At 49.8% G+C, this 17059-nt stretch overlaps 1 protein-coding gene across 6 annotated transcripts in view; it reads left to right on the top strand.

The window, feature by feature from the left end:
* FOXP4 (forkhead box P4) overlaps positions 1 to 17059 on the top strand; it is a 124450-nt gene that overhangs the window by 933 nt on the left and 106458 nt on the right. Inside the window, exon 1 of one of the 6 annotated variants that reach the window (XM_025205819.1) lies at positions 5918 to 5939. The exons of the other annotated variants lie outside the window; for them this stretch is intronic. The gene's annotated coding sequence lies outside the window, so the exon portion shown is untranslated. Of the gene's footprint in view, positions 1 to 5917; positions 5940 to 17059 lie in introns of those variants that run through there. 6 annotated transcript variants of the gene reach the window in all.

Genomic DNA, 17059 nt, shown 5'->3' with positions numbered 1-17059 from the left:
GCCAGGGCTTTGGGGGTGGGGGGTGTATGGAGATCTCTTTCTATAGGGAAGGAGGGGTGGGGGGGTTCCCAGGGATCTGGGATCTAGCTTTCCCAGGCTTGGAGGAATTGGGGGAATGTGTGTGTGAGGTGGGGTGGGTGGCCTTGAGGTTTGGATCTGCTTTATTTTGTGTTTCTTTGGGGGGGGAGTGGAGTGGTCAGGGATTCTTGGAGACTTGCCCTGGGGGTTGTGGAGATCAATCAGCCCTGGGTGTGTGGGGTGGATGTGGGATGGGGTGGGGGGGTTGGGGGAGCTCTGATTGACAGCCTGGGCAGAGACAGACTTCTTCACATTTCTGGGGCTTGCACTAGGAAGCTTTCCTAGGGGGTGTTGGGCTGGGGGGTAGGTGGGGAGAGCTGTATTTCAACCTCACCAAAGCAGCCTTCCCTGGCAGACTTGGAGATGGACGGGAAACTTCCAAGAAGAAAACCTGCTCCCTGGCAGTGTCTTTCTTGATGGATCCTAGACTCCAAGGAAACTTTTGCTGGCTATTTCTTACCCCTCTTAAGTCCAGAACCTGCTGTGCTGCATTGGCCGGGGCAGCAGGAGTCTTTGGAGAGCAGAAAATTGTTTTCTCTTTCCTACAAAATCTGCTTTTTTTTTTTTTTTTTTTTTTTTTTTTTTAAAAAAAATTTAAATCTTGGGAAATAGGTGTTTCAACAGGCCGTTTTTTTGCCGGGAGGGGGGTGGGGAGCTTTGAAACGCCTTCTCTAGCTCAGCACCTCGATGCGCTTCGCCGTGACAAGTTACATTCAGTCTTTCTTTGTTGGTACCTCTGTTTCTTTATTGATAGATTTAGTTGAATATTTGCTGGATTGTTGTTAAATAATTGCAATGTAAGCCTTGCGGATCTGTGCCAGGGAGCATCCCCACAGATTAACTACCTCTCCCCCCCCCGGGTAAAAACAAAACTCCGGTTTTAAAATCTGGGGGGGAAAAAATACTTGAAAGAAGCAACCAAACTAACCAACAAGCCTGGTTGAATCTACCTGGAGAAAAATTGTCTTAATTTAACGGTGCCTCGAGCGGGGTATTGAAGAAGATAGAGTAAGAGAGACTAAGAATGTAATACAGACCGAAAAATAAATCTGAATTATATTGAGGATGGAAAGGTATTGGGTGTGAAAATGAGGGGATTCTTGCTCAGCCATTGAAATCCCAAGTTCTGATTTGCTTGTGCGGATATGTCCCCAAGTTGCCAAGTTTGAGGGTCTTTTATATTGCTTTGTTTTAAAAGTGTGGCGAGGCTTTTTTAATTTTTTTTTTTTTTTGGAGTCCCTATAACTTTTCTGTGATGCTTGTTGCCTGTGTGAGGTCTAATCAGTTTGGCTGTCCAGCTCAAGTCCTGTAAACAGTAGCTAATAATAACAACAATAATAATTTGGAAAGAGTTTATTATGAAGTTGTATTCTTCAGGGAGTTCACAATCCCAGGCAGGACGTGTTTGAAAACTGATGGCTAGTTGGCTAATTCTGATCAGCTTCTTTCATCACATCCCCAGTGGGGCGAACTAGCTTTGTTCGGGAGTTCCCAGTTCAGACCTTGGCAAAATGCGGATTTCTACCTGCTTCCAGAATTTATCCTTTTCGTCTGTGCCATAAGCAAATGCTCTTCTATTTTTCCCCCTTCCAAGAAAAAAAAAGTACTTAAAGTGCCGCGTTAGTAGCAGATTGCCCTGTTTCTTTTGGTGGTAAGAAAGCAGTTTTGAGTTGGCAAGCACATTTTGAAGGTGTACATGCAGAGGAAGAACAAGTGGAGTGTAATTGTTTTTGCATTTCCATTTGGGATTGGCTTTTTATTTTTCAAACGAGGAAAAAAATGATCATTTGTATTGTCCCTCCTTGCCTCCCTTTTTAGTTCAAATAAAAACCTAAATGGAGAAGGGCAAGAATAATTAACAAGTACATAAAAACTTAGTTTGAATTGTTACTGAAGTCAGCGTGTAAAAAAAAAAAAAAAAAAAAAAAAAAATGCATATTTTGCAAACAGCAGCTGTGATTCTCCCCCCCCGCTTTCTTTTTTTTTTTCTTTTTCTTTTTTTTGCTAGTCCCAATATAGTCTCAAGGAATTTCAGCACAGGGGCTGTTGCCGGCTTGAGGCAACTAATCAATTCACATCAGGTTTGCTTTGGAAACTAAAATATATATATAGAGAGAGAGAGATTGTCATTTACCACAGTCAGAACCAACTTAGCATCAGATTAAGACCTCACTTTACAATGAAAGGCTGTGGGGTATACAATAAAAATGTTATTAGTTTCTGTATTAAAAGGTTGGGTTGTTTTTAACCCAAACCAGAAGTAGGATTTACTTCTACAAATTTCTTCTTGTGTGTTAAAAATTTATACAAGAAATGTGTTAGGCTGGAGAGTAGGCCATTTGATGTTAAATCAACACAACATGTGTCTTATACAGGCAACGTGACCCCGGTAGTTGTGTATTTGTGCGAACATGTTCACTTTCATGCCATACCACAGTGTCAATTAAAGAGGACTAAATCTCAGACTTTTTAAAAAAAACTTTTACAGGCATCTAACTCAGCCCTTAATGATTTGTTGTTGGGGTTTTTTTTTTAAGGAAAGTTTTTCTGTATTGGAAAAAAAATATTAATCAGACATGCCTGGGTGGGCAGATCCAAAAATTGGGATTTCTAAAATTTAGACAGCTTCTGCGTTAAGGTTTTAGATGGCTGGTGAAGAGGGGAGAGATGCAGTGAAATCAAGGCACAAACCTTTCCTGATCTGACTGAGTCCCGGGGGCTTTTTTGGGTGTCAGTTCTGTAAGGCAGTCAAATGCTTCTAATTCCTTGTGGAGCGAGGGTCGAGGGGGGTGAGACTTTGCAAGCCCCGGCATTTCCAATATTTCAAAATGTTGGGGTATTGTTTTGGAGCTACTCTTTATTGATTTTATTCTGCGTGCGTTTCGCTCCCTGCTCCCGTGTTTAACACCCGCTTCTAAAGTGCAGAAGTGGAAGCACCTTGGTGAGAATCTGATGCAGATCATTTGCCTTACAATTTACACCAGCGAGGATTGCAAAAGCAATTTGCTTCTCTGGAAAAAACCGCCAAAAACCCACCTGGCTTCAGATTAGAAAGTTGCACTAGTTTGGGCTGGGAAAAGAAGAATCGATCGCTGTGAAGTATAGAAAATCCCACCCGTGCCCCATGCAACCTGCCCTGATCCGTTCAGTGTCTCGAGAGCAGCAGAGATGAGATGCCTGCCCCTTCCCCACAAGGCTCTGTAGGCACCGGCCCCTGGTGCGAAGTGCAAATATTACGTTCGCAGCGAGACGCACGGTGGACTGGTCTTTCCCATCCCTGTTGTGTGCGCCCTTGTAACGGAGGCAAAGCCAGCAGCTGCTGGCCCTCAGACCCATGGTTTCCTAAAACAAAAAATAATTTTTTTTAAAGCAGGGAAGAAGTGTGCGCACGACGCCTCTCATGTTCGCGACGCCGCGCCTCTACGGGTCGAAGTAGAAAAGTTGTTTGCACGCCTGTTTGGGAGGTGAGAAGAAAACGAGATGCTAGGCGAGGAGATAAAAAAAAGTGTGGGTTAAAAACGTTTCCTCTCCGATCCCTCGGCCGGCTCACCTGGGACGGCCTGTTTTGACCCCAAACCCTCTGAAACTTCTGGTTGTTTCTTAAGAAAATGAACCGCCGCCAAAAATAAAATAAAATGAACCGCCCCCCGCTTTAAACTTCCAGCCTCGGAGAGGATCTGGACGATTCCTCCTCTGCCTTCAGCCTTTTGGGAAAAAAAGAGAAAAGGGTTCCTTTAAAACAAGGGCAGGAAAAAACCTAAAATCAAGTGACACTAAAATCTCCACTCCAGGCGCTTTCTTTTTCTTTTCTAATAACCCGGCCAAAATCCATGTGCACTCAGTTGTGAAGTTCTTGCCTATAGATCCCTAGGAGCTTTTCTTTTCTCTTGGTGGATAGGGGATGCTTTGAATCTGATCATGTTGTGCCTCGCTGTGGGGCTGGAGGGGGGGTAGGGGCCGGCTTTGAGTTTTTCTTTTTGGCCGGGTGGGTGGAAGGGGCGGAGGGGGGGACACACGCAGGGGGAATATCAGAGGGAACGAGGTGCAGCAACGAATTTGCCTTTGTAGCAACAAGGTGGGGGGTGAGCGCTGGAGGGCGGGAGGGCCACTTTTTATTCTTCAGCCCAAAGAAAGGAGGGGTAATGCAGATGTCCACAGCTTTTTTTTTTTAACTCTTCCCCAGCTTATTTCGACGCAGCCTTGTCCGTTGGCACAGGATAGACTTTTATAGCCTGGCTCGCAAGTCTCTTCTCATTTATTGCCAGCCCAGACGACCCTCCCTCCCCCCCGCGCCAGTCTCTGTATTTCAGTGCAATTAAAAGATCTCTGTTGTTCCTCCTGAGGTCCCTAGGTTTAGCTGGCAGGTGTGTTGGAGGGGGTAGGTAGGTATCTGATGACTACACCCTCTTGCAGCGCGGCTTCATGCCAACCGGGTTTCCGTGTCCTGTGTTAACAGTGACTTATTGCCATGGATGGAGGGATGTCCCTGGCACCGTGTTGTTTCAGGAGAATCGATCTGTGCCTGTCTGTGTGCTTTGGCTTTCGGTGGGGAAACTGGATTCTCACCTGCTCGCTGCCCCCCCCCCCAAATTTGTGAAGTGCCCTCCTGTTGCATGACTACCTCTGCACCGCCTGCCACTTCTTAAAGTAGTCCCTTTTGCATCCCAGTGCCGTCATCTTGGGTTGTCATCTCGCTCTGTTTGGCACCACCCTGGAGTTAAGTAGGACAAGGTGGCACCTTTGAAATTTGGGAAATGTTGTTGCCCGAAAGGCTAAGGGATCCCCCCTTTCCCCCTCCTCAGAGAACCGGCCACCCACCTCCAGACCTGGTTTGCAAAGCAGAGAGTTCAGTGGTACCAGGAGAGGCAGGGGAGTGTGCGCGCTCTCTCCCGCAGGGAAATCTGTTCGGATGCTGCTGGAAAGATGAGACGTACCCCTGGAAGCCCCCCAGACTCTTAAGGCAGGGTTGGCACTGCACTTCACGCCCTAAAAAAAAAAATCCCAGAAAGCTCCAGCTAACAAAATTACTTTCTGCCCCGTTTTCATTTGTATCCCAATTTCCTGCTCCATCTCCGTCTACACTCTCATCTGCTTCGTTCGCCCTCCTGAACAAACTGGTGGGTGCCCGTTAGCAGACCCCTTTGCTAACTGGTGATTGAACTTGGCGGGGGTGATATGCAAAAGGGTTTCAAAATTTTTTTGGGGGGGTGTCAGGAAGCCCTGGGTTTTTTTGTTTTTTAACCCCTGTGAGCTTCCTCCATTAAAATGCAACTTGCAGAGCTGGGAAGTGTGAAAAGAGGTTTTTTGGTCCCAAAACATGCTTTACATCGTCTTGAAACCTAAAAGTAATCAGCAGGGATGTAAAATGTGAGGGGGCCGCAGTAAGTTTAGCTGAGTTAAAGATTTTTTTTATTTTTTTTTTCCAGTCCCAGTCAGCATCACTTCAGGCGATCGGGCTGCTGGTGTTACTAATATGATGTAACTTTGTATGGGAGAGCATCACCTTGTCATCCGTCTTCCCCTGAAAAATGTTTTTTGGGGTGGGGGGGGGAATTAAGTGACATCAGGGAGTGGGCAAAATTAAGAGGTAAGAGCTGTAAGGAAAAAGAGGCGATTTCTGTTGAGATCTGGAATGAGATGCTGCATAGGGCACAATTGATATCTCCTCCTCTTCCCCATTTTAATTTATACTGATCTTGCTCCCCTGGTTGAAGAGAGATTATAGATCTGGGAACAGGACAGAAGGGAAGCTGTTTTCAAGGATTACAATCCAGGTGCAGAAGACTCGGGTACCACTGTCGTTGTCTTTGTACCTAGCTGCAGAAGGGAACGAGCCCCACGAACACTGGGCGGTTTGCGCAGTAAGTCTGACTCTCTCCAAAATGATGTGCCTGAAATCGGCTTCACTTTAGCCTCCCACTTAAATCAAAATGGTATCGGTGCTCTCCATCTCCTCAGCCCTAGGCTACAATTGCCTCGCAGGGTTCGTGCCTTTGCAGGTTGGCAGGTTGGCAGAACGTGAGCCCTTTGCTCTGCTCACGGAGGGAAACCTTTCTCGGTCGTTGCAATCCTCAGATCCAGGGTAGCGGTGATGAAAAGTCTTTTCTATAATGAAGGAGGTTTGCAGTGTGGAAGGAAATTTCTGCTGCCCTTATGGTTCAGTCTGAAGCCGGGAATTCTGGTTCCCATTGTATGGATCCTGTGTGTAGTTATCATAAATGAAAGGTAGAATAATAAAACTTTTTTTTTTCTTCTTACGATTTACTTCCAAAAACAGAGGCAGCTGTGAAAACATGGGAAAGATTTTTTTTTTCTCCCCCCTTTGAGGGGGGAAAAAAAATTCCATCGGGGGCCCCGGTTTGGAGGTAATTTGAAAACTGTTTATTCTACCTCGTTGGCAAGGCTTTTTTTTCACGTGACCTTGTGTGGGTAGAGAGTTGGCATGGGCTCGTGGTTAAATTGCTGGACAAGAGTGTCAGGAGACCTGGGCTCTGATTTTGGCTCTGGCATGAGATTTCACATAAATTTGCTTTGCCAGGCTGTCTCGTGGGGAGAAGGGTGCGTGGTTCCTTCTGAAGGAAGGCAGCTCCGTAGATCCAAAGGGGATGGGGCGCATAGAAAGGGAGAGAGCATTGAATAGGATGTGTTCCTGTTTTATATGTACGTTACACAGGCCATTAAGACGCTTGTCCGTGAACGTGTGACACTTACTCTGTATTTACACTGGCGTAATTTGGAACAGGATTGAGTCCAAACAATGACTAGGTGGGTAGCATTGTGCCAGTGAAATATGTGCATGTAGGAGTATGATATAGGGTAACACAAAATCTAGACCATGGCTAATGCACATCAGACAGAGAGGTGTAGGGTTTTTCAGAAGGCAAGATGGGGGCATGCTGGGTTTTAAGTGCTGGTTCTGGATCTCTTTGTGTGTGATGGGGTTTATACATGCCCCAGTGAGCCCAACACAAGCAAAAAAGTTGCATTCCCACTTGCTCCGGGTGTATTTTTATTCAGGCACCAACGTTCCTGTTCAAACAAACAGAGGGAGAGGCCAGGTTCTTAAAAATCATGAAGAAGACAAGTCCACAGCAGGAAGCTTTGAGGAACGGCCTGTTCAGGCTGAGATGAGCTGCTCGCTGAATGCAGGGAGTGTTGAAATAAGTTATTTCAACACATCTCGGGTCACTTGCAGAAGAGTGAGATTTATCTTAGTGGGATTTTATGGCCCCGGGGTTACTAGATGCATAACGCTCCAGACTTGCACACACCCAGGGCAACCCACTTTCCATGTCCTTCCTTCTTTCCAAATCTCTGATGTGATTTGACTCCAAAACCATTGCAAAGGAATTTGGGAGTTGGTTCCCATAAGTGTCCTCCACTGATTGGGACGTGGTGTCGGTTCCCCTCTCTGGGTAGTTGGCTGCTGGGTGGTTGAGGCTTCCCGCTGCCAGATCTGATGAGACTATCGAAGGTGAGAGACTGCCCATAAGACACTGGCTTGGGACTCAGGAGGTCCCATCTCTGCCACCGCCTCTCTCTGCAGGCTTTGGCACTTCATTTAAATTTCCTCATACCTTTGTTTCCTAATTACAAATTGGGTTTGAGGGGGAATTTTTCATGCTGTATGTTTTAAACTGTGGAGGCTCTCCAGGGTGGAGGGCGTTTTCTTTCTGTGTATATGACCCACGGGGCTTGGTGAGGACAGATTGGTCCTGCCATAATACATAGTTATATTGGCCTCAGAGTGGGGGGAAAGTTGTAATCAGGTGGAGTAGAAGAGACCTGAATAGGTCGCCTAGCACAAAATATAGGCCAGGACCTGTACGCGGGGAGGTATTCGACTTGGGGCCACCTGGGCACTCGTACCAGCCTCCTTCTGCTGTCCGAGCCCATCCTCTTGGTTGTCCTGCCCACCCGTTGTCTACAAGTGCTAGCAGCTATTTCCCCAATGCGTCCATTATTCGAAATCAATTTGCCTGGTGAATTGTCTCAAGTAAGCCTTGGCTTGTAGCTTGTTTGTGAATATTTTGGAATTCCAGCTCTACTGGTGCTTTTGATTGGGCATGGTGCATCACATGCTATTAATCCTCCTTGCTGATTTGGTTGAGCCGCCCGTGAGATCAGGCTGTTGGCATGAATGCTCCCATTTTTTACGAATGGGTAGTCAGCTCTTGGCGAACGCTCTTGTGTCCCATGAACGTTCCTGCTAGGTGAACGCATCTGCTGCGATATTTGCGGAAAGAGGTGCCCGGCTTTGCAACAGAAGGTCTGTCCGTAAAGCTGTCTGTCTATGGAGATGGGCGTGGGGGCTTTGGGTAGCACTGGCATCATGGTTTGTCTGCTGTTGGCCTAAAAGTGGTGGCAGCAAGTGGACTTCAGTGGTGTAAATCTACCGGCTTCTGTCAGAGAGTGAATGCAGGGCGGCCAAGTAGAGATACCCGTGCAGAAGCAGAGCGTGGTCCCAATGTCACTGTCTCTTCCATTGCCAAGTGGAAAGGACATCCCTTGCTGGAAGGTTTGTGACAGTTTTACATGCCTTCCTGCCTTTTTTAGGAAGCTGCTGCCCAAAATGGACCGCGGCAAAATACGATGCTCGCTACCTCTTGGCAGAAGGGTCCGGGGGGCGTTCATTTTCTGCGCATTTTCGGGCTCTGGTGTGGTCTTTCCCTTCCCTGTCTTGATACCCTTGGTTGTGTGATGGTGTCCCTGAGCACCGAAGGAGTTAACATGGGCATTGGTCTGCGCAAGGAGGCCCACCAGGCCCCTTGGCGGGATGACTTATGGCGAGAAATACCAAGCAGAGCAGTTTCTTGTCAAGTGTCAGTGGAGCCTTTGCCTCCTCCAGCCCCGGCTCTTGGCAGTGGGAGCTGATGGGAGAGAGACAGGCTGGAAGAGCGCGCTTTGGGGGACAGGTGAGGGGAGACCAGGGATGCTTGGGGCAAGGGGGGGTGTGGAGCTCCTATAAATCTCCCCCCCACCCAGCAAACATGCACAAAATATCTCGCGGCCTGGCCCAGCTGCGGTGTTGCTCCGGGCTCCTGTTCCAGGCAGGTCCCCATTTCCCTCCCGATGGCTCTGTTTCAGAGCTGGTGGCCGTGACACCTGCTTGCTGGGATACAGGAGGCATATGCCAAGGATCCTTTCCCCTCCAGTAACCCCCACATCCCACCTGCCCTATAAAACCCTGGCAGCCACTGGGACCCGTGGGGGGTGGGAGGTGCAACTTTTTGGGGGGTGTTTGAGAGGAAGGGGGGACTCGCACACACACGTTTGTCTCCTTATATCCTCCAACTTTTTTTTGTTTCATTCCTAACTGCAACTTGGAAGCGAGCGGGAGCCAGATGGTGGTTTTTTGAAAAAAAGCAAACCTCCAGCAACACTAAATATTTTATTGTCGGCGCTCTCCCCCTTTTCCAAAGGCAGCAGTGTTGGCAGTGGTGGCTGGCCCCAGGACCTGACAGGTTGCCGTTTCTCATTGACGTACAGCGGTCCTGGATCTCGTCCCCCTACCCCCAGCCCCTGCCCCTTGCTTGGGGTGGGGGTTGGCGGTTCATCGAGAGAGCCGGGAGAAGGCACCTTATAACGCCAAGATGTTTTTCCAGCAGGCAGCTTTAACCCAGTGATTTCCACCCCCCGCTCCTTACTCCAAAGAAGTTGGCTCCTGGTTGTTCCTTTCTGTAAAAGGCAAGGAGAAAGGGGGGGGAAGTGGGTCAGATTCCCTGAAACGAGTCATAATCCATGTGAAACCCCCCCCCCCCCCCAAATAGTCCAGTAAAAAAAAAAAAGTCCAATAACTTTTTTGGCTAATGAGGCAGGAAATGTGGATTTTAAAACACACTGTGCCAAATGCTGCCATAATAAACACTTATCTTGCTGAGATGGGCTCAGATCGGAGGGGAGAAGCCACAGACTTTTAAAATTAAGTTTCAGGCTTTGCCTTTCATCGGCTTGATTTCCAGCACATTCCCACTTTCTCTTCTTCCCTCCCAGGCCCTCTTGACTTTCCCTCCATCCTCTGCCGGGACATTGCTTTCACACCAGAGTGGATAAACCTCTTTCTTTTTCACTTCCGCAAGCAAAATCGCCCCGCTTTGTTTTTTATTTTCATGGGCATAGGCTGGCTTTCCCGCTCCCTGCTCAAAGAGCTGATGCGCGGACCACGTTGCACGTATAATCAAAGAAAAATTCGGCGACTGAGCCTGAGTGTTTGCTTCCCGGTTGGGCACAGATGTTTGCCATTAATAAATTAAAACCTCAAATAAATGACTTCTCATTTAAAGCACAAAAGACGCGGTTGTCTCCTGTTGTGCTGGTAAATCTGGTTTCAAGGCTTGTGTTGTGCAGGGATCGGGAGACCGCATTGGTCGATTTACTTTTTCGGTGCAACTTTTGTGCGGGGAGGGGGGGCGTGAGCGTTCCTGTGTTTCCCGGCACCGTGACTTGTCGCAGCATTTCGACTTTCCTTTCACCCTGCCTGACCGGAGATCTTTATTCTCGTATGGCTTATGGGTTTAAGTCCTACCGATTCCTCCCCTTCCCTCCCCTCCCGCCTCCCTGTGACTTAGTGGCTCGATTCAGGTTGTGTTTTTACAAGAATCCTGTTTAAGCAATGAGACGGAGGGAGCTGGTATGCCTCGCTGCGATACAGGACGTATAACGGACCACGGTGAGAGGTACCATAGGAAAGAAACCTTAAGATAGAAACAGGTGGGAGAGGGTGCACAGAGATCACGGGCCAAGTTCTGTGTTGGTGTAGATGGGAACTATTTCATCAACGTCAACAGAGTAGCTCCAGCTTAAGCCAGAGGAGAGTTTAGCCCCCTGGTGATGGCCACGTTATAGACACTGCCTAATATAGACACTGTATTGAGTTCTGCTGGAAAATCCTCTGGTCCTGGCTTGGAAGTGTCTTCAGCATAAAAGCTCCCAAAATCAAAAGGGGGACTTTAGTGGATTTTGGAAGAAGAATTTCCCCCCCCCACTCCCTTAACTTCCCTGATTCGGTTGGATATTGTCAGAGCTGGATGATTATTATTATTATTATTTTTTTTTTTTTTTTTTTTTTTTTTTTTTTTTTTTTTTTTGGTAAGCTTGCATCGGACCGACTTGGTGTTGAATCTGGAGATCCGGGGCTGTGTTTTAATCATCAAACCCTAATGCACTTATTGCACTGCGGGATGCCCAAATATACTTTACTCGGTCACAGTGTTCGTGGGGTGGGGAGGGGGGACCCCAGTGTAGCAGTGCGACATGGGAGAAGCTTTGCACGCGAGCTAGAAATGCCCCCGATGCCTCCTTGTCCCGGGAGCGCCGTTTCGGGTCGCGCAGGCTGGGAGAGCCGAGCTGCAGTTGCTGAATGGGGCATCAGAGGAGCGATCTCTGGGCTGGTCGGATGTGTGTGGAGGAAGGTAATGAATTGCACTTAACAGAGGCCCCAGCTGGGTGTAATTCAGCTGGGAGATGCGAGCTGGGAGGGGGAACTTGCTCCGTAGAAAATGACTGTCTTGCCGGCTAAATTTGGGAGAAGGGAAGTGGGTGGGGGGTGCTCTCTGAAAAGTGAGATCATTGCCTTGCAGTAATGGGGAGAGACTGGAGCTGCCTCGGGGTTTCAGCTCCCAGAACCGAACCCCGAAGCCCTCTTGGAGCCCCCGTGTGTCGGACGAGTGAGGGGCACGGGCTTCCCTTGGGGAAGGGGTCGGTAGTGGGGGGGGCGTCCTGCCAGCTCAAACATTGCCCTGCCTTGCAGCTTCTGACAGCATCGCCGGTGATTAATTAATACCAAATAAAGCAGTGGTGCACTCGCCTCTCTCCCCACCCAGCCGCTGTAAAGGAAACGCGGTCTCCTGTCCACCCAGGGAGGGGCCAGCTGGGGAGAAAGGGCTTGTCAGCGCAGTTGTACTCCAGAAAGGGAAACATGCTGCTTTGGAAGAGTTCCTAATCCAAGACTCCCGTTTGCCTTCCATGCGAGGCATCCACGTCCCACAGCAGGGGCTGTGGTGAAGAACGATCCCAGGATAAGAAGCCTCTTGGTGGGCTCCAGTTACTTGGACGAGGCTCAAGCCAGAACCCCAAATCCAAATCCCCCACTCTCCCTTCCCCCAACATCCTTCCCTTGGCCCCTGTTCAAGCGTGGATCCAAATATCCGTTTGCTTCAGCATCTCACCACGGGCCCAAAATCAACCCACAGCAATTTCTGGAGGTGGAGCTTTGGGTCTGAACCCACCCTCCCATCCCCATCTCTAGTTGCTGCCCAAAGTACGGGGGGAGAAGTCAACCGAACTGCTGCAGCGGTGGACCTGCCTGCCTGCAGCAGGACTGATTCTTCTCGCCTAGTGTAAAGTTCCTGTACAGTCCCCTTCACTGTCAAGTCCAAGTATTAAGGTTGTTCAAGAGCTGTCTCCTACTCCACTCTGCTGGGCTGGAAGAGAAAGCTTAAGGTTATTCCTACTCCTGCTTGCTCAAGCTGGTTCTGACTTGGGACCTGTTTGATTTCTCTTTAACGTGGCTTGTCTTTGCAACTAAATGTGGTGGATCCTGCTTTGAGGCCTGATCCAAAACTGAGTCAGGTCCATCCCTTGACATCAGTGGGTTCGGAGCAGTAATGAAACTCTCCTTTAAGGAGACTTTGACCCAAGTCTTGGACTTTGGATCTCCAGCCCTGAAGTTGCCATCCTCAGCTCAAACCCTGCATTGTTCCAGCTCCTTGCACTTTATCACCGACATAGCAAAACCTTTGTCACATAATGTGGAGCTGGGTGAAGCTAAGCAGCTTCTTTGCAGGAACAGTCCCCCCCCTGGGTTATAGAGCTGATGGTTTTAAAGACTCTCTGATGAAAGGTCAGTCCATTTAGCAGTGCAATATGAGGAGTTAACTGGGGAGGAGAATTGTTTGGTGGCTTTGGGGAGGTTGGGACGGTCAGAGCCAGCTGGGCAATTACCCGCATCTAGGAAGCATGCTGGGGAGCTGCAGCTGGTGGTGAGGAGCATCCGTGAGGCTGGATTTTCGGTCTTGTATGCCCAGGCCCCTCTCAGATAAAAGCAACCCACAGCAGCGCAGCTTGCAGCGCCGCGCTCGTGAGAAGAAACTGCAGAACCTGTATGGAAACGCGCGTCTCTGCTTAATTCCTCACTACGGTTGACAGCTGATCAGGATCTGGGGTTTCCACCCCTTTGGGCAGCGTGGTAGATTTACACTGCTGGGCTATTCCTTCCCTCCCCTCCCAAAGCGGTTGTGGAGGCAAGGAGTGAGCTGCCTTTAGCAAGAGGTAAAAATGTCCCTTTTGGAGCGCTGGCAACCCTGGTTGTAGGCAAGCTGGCTGGAGAGCTGGATACCGCCAGGGAGAAAGGGGTGGCAGGGCATAGGTCTGGGAGCCAGGGTTTCTTTGCACATCTGTCTGGGCTTTTCCCACAGCGGGAGGTTTTGCTGTGGAGGCATGGGAAGCAGGGGATTGTGTGTGTGCAGCCCACTGGGTCCAGTTTGGACCATTCCCACCCCTCGTTCACAGGATGCTCTGACTTCTATACCTCCCTGACCTGTTGTCAGGGCTTCCCAGACTAGCTAGGCTCTGCTTGGGCAGCAGCGAAAAGAGTGATCTTGCCCTGGATTTTTTCATCCCGCTTCCTTAGGTGCCAGGCGTTGCCAACAGCACAGGTTCAAGCCCATCATGTAGCAAAACAATCTCCGAATAGCATCCTGTAGGGTCGTGTTCAGCAAAACAGGAGCTTTCCTGCACTGGGGCCTCTTGGGTTTTCAAGACTCTCCTGTTTCAGGTAGTGGATCACAGAATCGCTCCCAGAAGCTGATCTGGCTCCACCTTCAAGCAGGTTATTTTTGACCCCGCTTGCTGCCACCATGCCCTCTTTGGTCTCACGTACATAGGCAAAGTGATGATTTTTCTCCTGCTTCCAGAGGTCTGCAGTTAGGAGGCTGGACCAGCTTGAGAGGCCCCTTGCCATATGGCTGCTATTGTATGAATGCAGGCTGCATTTGCAGGAGACCTTCCAGTTCCTGCTTTCGGCATGATGCCATGTTGGGAGTCTGATCCCACAGGCCTCACACATGTACACACGTGACTGGGGAGTGTGAGCAAATGGGAGATGGAGACTGGTCTTATGGAGGATCCAGAGGAAGGGAGCTCTATTTCCCTCTTCTGACCGCTTTACAAAGGCTCAGATTTAGGGGTTTTGTGCCTAACCCTGTTTCATTTGGTAGTTCTTCCCTCCTATGTGTCCTTGAACCATGTTCACCCATTGCATCCTTACGACACATCCTCTCTTAGCACCCGGGCTGTACAGGCTCTCTGGGACAGGAGCTATCTTTATTCACCTGCCCAGCATGTAGCAAAATGGAGCTGTGATCCTGGATCGTGACTCCCAGCGTAAGCACCCGTGCTCAGTCTCCCCCTGCTGAAGAAGGTGAAGGATCAGGCCCGACTCGCTGCCTTTAAAACTCCAAGCCCCTTTCTGCCCATGGCATCCTGCATGTTTGCAGGGTTGGCAGGCCTGGGCAGGCCTGGGTGTGTGAGGCAGGATGTTTCGGCCTGCCGCCCATGAATCATAAATTCATATTTTAAAGAGTGAGCCGTTTTTCTTCGAAGCCGGATTCTTCCAAGTGTGCTTTGCAATGAGGATGTATCTGCGACTCCACACGGCTGCAGTTCTATCAGTGACGCCACATTAATAGTAATAATCGCCTGGATTTATACAGTGCCTTCTGTCCCAGGGCATTTGATAAACTACGTGCAAGGGAGGGACTGCTGCGCTCATTGCTGAAATGCAGCTGCCTCTTGGGTGGCAGGTTAGTGGCGACAACCTTCCCCGATTTGTTTAAGGCTTGTGCGCTATTAGGTTCAATGTGGCTTTGGCAATGGTGGCAGGGGGTCTCTTGTTCTGATCTCTTGGCTGTAGTGTTAGGCTAGGATTTGGGAGACCCAGATGTTCAGTGTGACCTTGAACAAGTCTTTTGGTCTCTCTGCCTCTTGCCCTATCTGTAAAATGGGTGCAATAGCACAGTCCTGCCTGACAGGGGAATTGTGAGGTGCTTGCCTCTGATGGTGCATGGACCACACTGGTGAAGAGCCAGCCTGGGACAGCTGATGGGGTCTGTCATGTTTTGGGCTTCTGTAAAGCATTGGACACTGCTGTGGTGTTTGAAGGAGGGAGTGCCCTGTCACCCAGCTCCACCGCCTGCTCTCAGCAATGAGTGGAGCAGCCAGAGACTCGTCCTGGAGCGCGGCGCCGAGGTGCCACAATGCAGTTGCTCAGGGGAGGGTTGATCGGTGACGCCCTCTAATTCTGCAGTGCCTTTCCTGAGCGCGTGGCAGAGAGGACTCCGTTATGGGTTGCATCTCTCCTGGGCGCCAGGTATTTTGTCCCCATTTTAAAGACTTGGAGGTGGGGCCTTGAGAAACAAAAGCTGAACGGTAGGTCACACATGGCGCCGTTGGCAGAGGTGAACCTGAGAGGCCAGACTCCCACTCTTCCTGGCGTAATTGCCGTGTGCTCACGCCGAGGGGAAGGCAGGGAGGACACAAGCAGACAGGCAAAAAGCTCTTGCCCTGTGTCTGTCCATAGTTCCTTATTAGACAAGCTGGATGGAGACCCTCAATCCAAGCTGCAGAGGAGTGACGTCCATCTCACAGACCACCACCTTTGGCACGGCTGAGCTTTCCCCACTTGTAGACTCCTCTCCGGGCCAAGGCCCAAATGGGTCGTGGAGACTGCGCTCCACTTGCATCCCTCTGGGGCAAGGCCGAGCTTTCCCTCCTGCTGCCCATGCTGTCTGCGCTCTGTGGATAAACCGAGGCCTGTTCTTCCCAGCGTGGTTGATTTGGCCCCCTTCTCTCTCATGCACAAGCACTGAAAACAGGCAGGAGAATGGGAGCATGGTGGGAGAGGCCTGCTATAGCAGCCAGGCTAGAAGGTGGGAGTGAGGGGCAGAGGCAAGGTAAAGACACTGGGCCTTGGTACTGCCAGCCCCAGCTCCATGCACATCGGCCTGGTTTGAGCTGGACCTTCTGTCTCACCCTGGCTCCATTTTGCATGGACCACAAGAAGGTCAGGAGTGAAATGCTCCTGGTACCTTGCTGTCACTTGTGTGTATGGAGTCTGGGGCTGATGTGTGGCAGATTTGACCCCTGCTTGGCTGCTCCTTCCCAGCCACACTTGCAGGAAAGAGCTTAGGAATGGTGCTTTAGATGAGAAGCTTAGTTTGTGAGTGAGAGACCTTAGCAGTTCAGCTCTTACAGGGAATCGGAGCCCCCACATCCTGTTATTGCCAGGCATGCATCCTATGAGCTTTGTTGGCCCCAAGCACTCTGGTCCCTACTGATCCACAAACCAACCCAGCGCGTCTGAGGCCAATAATCACTGGCAAACCATTGGGGTAGGTAGGAAATGTTCAGTCCCCGTGAGTTACCACCTCCCCATGAATGGCTTCACCCAGCTCCTGGGATGCAGCTACCTCTGGGGTGGAACGTGGCAGCTGTTGTAGACTCTTGCAGTGCACGGTTGCAACAGGGCAGGGTAAGAGCAGAGAGAGTACTAGGATCCAGCTGAAATGCCACAGGAAGACTTTGGGGAGATGGGATACTGGCACCTACAGATTCTGCTCTGGGTAGAGAGGCCTGATGCTCACATTTTTCTTTATTTTGTGGTTAGATGCAACTGCAGCTGTTCGCCTGCTGGCTTGTCTAATTTATTGTCACAGATCATAGAGGTTTTCCTCTCCCCTCCGTTACACGCACCTTGGAGGTTTTAAGGCAGCCTGCTAGGGAAAAATCGCACTTAATGCTACAGTGATATTTCCACCCCCCGAAACAGGAGCTGGCTCTGCTTCTTTGGGAATTGCCAGCTCCTTCAGCTAGAGAGGGGTGCAAGGATCCTGCTTAGTGCTGAGGCCTAGTGCATAGAGGCTGGAAGTCGGGGCGGGAGCGCTGCTTCAGGTTTTGCCAGCAGTGCAACCCCTGTGAAAGCGCT

This window comes from Alligator sinensis, unplaced genomic scaffold, assembly GCF_000455745.1.
Source record: "Alligator sinensis unplaced genomic scaffold, ASM45574v1 scaffold872_2, whole genome shotgun sequence".
NCBI classification, from domain to species: domain Eukaryota; kingdom Metazoa; phylum Chordata; order Crocodylia; family Alligatoridae; genus Alligator; species Alligator sinensis.
The sequence above is the reverse complement of the archived record's forward strand: the minus strand, read 5'-3'. Positions and strand labels throughout refer to the sequence as shown.